The 3,869-nt window shown below is 38.9% G+C and overlaps 1 non-coding gene across 1 annotated transcript; it reads right to left on the reverse strand.

Moving 5' to 3' along the window:
* Positions 1 to 2,050: 2,050 nt before the first annotated feature.
* Positions 2,051 to 2,157, reverse strand: LOC141597997 (small nucleolar RNA R71). Its single transcript, XR_012523201.1, has one exon. It is a non-coding gene; the product is annotated as a small nucleolar RNA R71 (small nucleolar RNA).
* Between the last annotated feature and the right edge of the window lie 1,712 nt (positions 2,158 to 3,869).

A 3,869-nucleotide genomic window follows, 5' to 3' on the forward strand; every position in this document is an offset into this window, starting at 1 on the left:
AACGAGATTCGAGTTCGTTGTTAAAAGTATGTGGTGGGAAATTCGTTAATAAAAAACCCACCCCTGCCCGTTGCAATAATGGCCTCTACTAAGGACTACGATGGCTAATTGGATGATGAGTCATAATTATATGCATATTTATGCCTCCCCTTAGTTACTTTTGATACGGTTTTCGTGCTAATTTATATTAATTACATGCCTTTTATGTTAGAATGTTGTTACTTCCGCTATATGATGTTTAATGCGGGAATGATGCATTTGAGGAGTAAAGGAATGAAATGGGCATCGCGGAGTGGGCATGAAGGAAAACACGAAGCATGGCACGAGAATCTAGAAGAATAGAGGAAGAGAAGTTAAGAAGACAACACGAAGAAAAGAGCTGAAACAGGATGGTTCCTCAATCAATCCATATGTACTCGATCGCGTACAGCCAAGCACGATAGAGGAATCTATATTCTCAGGATTTTCCGCAATTTTCTTAAGTCGGTTGTTTTTTACTATAAATACCTAATTCATATCCTATGTTTATTTACGCCTTATCTTACCTAGCTACGTATTATTTTGCCCTAGAACTCTCTTAAAAACTCCTAGTTTAGTTTTATTGTTATTGTTTCGGATCTGAACTCTCTTTAATTACGTTACGCTCTAATCTTTTTTTAAGTTGTTATTAATTCAAGTTCTGTTTTATTCAATCTTCATTATTCATATTTTATGCTTTCAATTATGTCTTCTATAATTACTTTTGTTGTTATTGCCATTAGTATCCGTAGCTAATTTCATATTCTAGGGTGAAAGGGGATCTAGGTTGTTTGAAAAGGGATAATTAATGAATTGATTGTTAAATTGCTCTTGATTGTTGTTCAATTGTTGTTTTACATCTAGTTAATTAATTACTGATCAGAATTGGTTAATTAGTCTTGTAAACTAGGATTTTCACCGATCGGGTTAAGACTAATATAAGCCACGATAATTGAATTAGACTGACTTAATAATAGCGATCGCATGCTAAGTTTAGATCTAAAAAGACATATTAGAATCGACTGATCATATGACTTTCAACAATATAAATTGCTCAATCAATGAATTAAATCTTACCCTTGGATGACTACCTAGTGAACCCGATCCCTAGACCTTTTAATATTATTTGAATTTGTCTTTATTTACATCCCAATTAGTTAATAGAAATCAAACAATCAACCCCTTAAAACTGTTACCTTTAAGACGAACTTAAATATAAACAAACTAGATTAATTAACTCGCCTCCCTGTGGATTCAACCCTTTCTTACTGCTAGCTACTAGTTAGTTGAGAATAAGATTTATTTTGATAGGCAACGACTGAAAATAACCTTATCAAATTTGGCGCCGTTGCCGGGGAGGCAACAATTTTTCTGTTTGTTTTTGTTTATTTTTGTCTTTTGTCTCAGGGAGCATCAGTTCCTTGAGACAGTTTGATATTTTCTTGTTGTTTTCGTGTATGCCCAGGTCTGACATGTCGGAGATAGTACCTTTTGATCCCGAGCCAGAGAAGACTTTTCGCTACAGACAAAAATTTCAAAGAGAAGTAAGTCAGGTAGAAGACTTAAGTACACTTGACTACGAGCGATTTACTTTCATAGAATATTCGTTCTTTGAAGAGGACACACTTATTTCTGCACCAGTTATTTCTACGACGTTGAAGATACCGACCTTGGCAAGTCATTCCGAACCCACCGTTGATTCTATCCTTAAAGGCTTTAAGCTCCCTACCACTGATAAAGGGACCTTTGAGATCAAACCATCGTACATAAGCCTGGTAGAACGAAATTTATTTGGAGGAAAGCCTGGAGAGGACCCTGCCAAGCACATGGAGAAATTTGTTACATATTGTTGTTCTATTCCTCTGACTGTTGGGGTGACTCAAGATAAAAACAGACTCTCTTTCCTTTATCTCTGAGAGATGATACAACAGAATGGCTACGCGACTTGTATATGGAGACCGACGCAATCACTAACTGGACTTCATTAGCTCTTGTATTCTACAAGAGGTATTTTCCACCACAAAAGACTAATGCCCTTAGAAGCCAGATTACGAGTTTCAAACAAGGTCCTACCGAAGACTTTAATGAGGCATGGGTTCATTTCAAAAGGCTAGTTCGATCCGTCCCTCATCATGGTTTCCAGATTTGGTTCCTTTGGAACCAGTTTTACAACGAGTTGTATAACAATCACAGAGCTTTGCTTGATTCCTCTGCCAATGAGAGATTCCAGGATAATACTAATGACGGTAATGCTTGGAATTTGATTGATCAGATAGCTACTCACACTGCTGAGTATGGTAACCCCAGAGGTAGTAAGAGAGGAAGTGGTTCAGACAATGTTATTGCGGCACAGCTAGAGGCCTTACCGGCTCAAATAGCTGAATTGAAGACTACCCAATCTTTTGGTAATAAGCAAGAAACGGTTCATATGGTTCAACAAGAGTTGTCTTGTGAGAGATGTGGGATAGATGGCCACACTGCGGCCAAGTGTATGAGTACCATTTAACAAGTCCATGCTTTGCAGTCTTTCAAGAAAGGTACTTCCTATCCTAACTTCTTCCCTGAAAGGAGTCACAATGTATTTGTTCAAGCCCCGCAGCAGAATGCTTATATGATCCCTCAAAACCGTGGTAATCAACCACAAGGGAACTTTGTTAGGCAAAATCAAGGAGGTTTTCAACAGATGCAACCTCCTCATCAAGCTCCAAGTAATGAGATGACAGAGATGAAGGCTCTATTGCAACAAAGTTTGATGATTCAACAAAAGCAAACGGCTCAGATTTCCGAACTAATAGCTCACAACAAGATGTTGGATACTCAAGTTGCTCAAATGGCGGCTCAATATCCTTCAAAACAGCCCGACAATCTTCTTCCTCAAGGTAAGCAAGCACATGAGCAAGTTAATGCTATTTCTTTGAGGAGCGATACAACTTATCAAAGTCCGAACGTGCCCATTGATGAAGAGGAAGTCCCTTATATGCATCCTAAGGGATTGGGTAATCTCGAATTAAGTGATGACGAGAGAGAATTAAGCAAGGATCAAACACGGGATAAGAAAAAAGACGAAAAAAAGAGGAAGGACGTGAGTACTCGATCGAGCCCACACAGGATTGATCAAGGAACCACGGTACTCGATCGAGTACAACATGGGCTCGATCAAGGAACCCCCCTAGAATTGCAATTTTCGCGTGTTTCAGCTACGGCATTGGAAGAAAATAGGATCCTCGATCGAGTGACCACTGGACTCGATCGAGTACCCCCTTTAGCTGACGATGTTGCTTCTAAATTAACTACAAAAGCAAAAGAAGCCGAGCCAATTGAAATTCAACTACCTTTTCCACAGCGGTTGCAAATGTCTAAGCTTGAACAACAATTCGGGAGGTTTATGGAGGTAGTGAAGAATCTTCAAGTGAGTGTGCCATTTACCGAATTGGTCATTCAAGTGTCGGCGTATGCTAAGTTTTTGAAAGAAATCTTGTCAAAGAAGCGCTCGTTTGATGAAGTTGAGACGGTGGCATTCACTCAGGAGTGCGCGGCCTCATTACAAGCTAACTCACCACCATAATTAAAGGATCCAGGGAGTTTTTCTATTCCTTGTCATATTGGTAGTATAGCTATTGATAAAGCCCTTTGCGATTTAGGGGCTAGTATTAGTGTTATGCCGTATTCAATTTGCAAAAAGTTAAATATGGGTCAACTACGTGTCACTAATATGACCTTGCAAATGGCTGATAGATCTTTAAAGAAGCCTATGGGAGTCTTAGAGGATATGCCAATTAGAGTAGGGAAGTATTTCATTCCAGTTCACTTTATCGTTATGAATATGGCTGAGGACTCTCAAGTCCCTATTA

The sequence above is a fragment of the Silene latifolia genome, chromosome 8 (assembly GCF_048544455.1).
Source record: "Silene latifolia isolate original U9 population chromosome 8, ASM4854445v1, whole genome shotgun sequence".
In the NCBI taxonomy this organism is placed as follows: Eukaryota; Viridiplantae; Streptophyta; class Magnoliopsida; order Caryophyllales; family Caryophyllaceae; genus Silene; species Silene latifolia.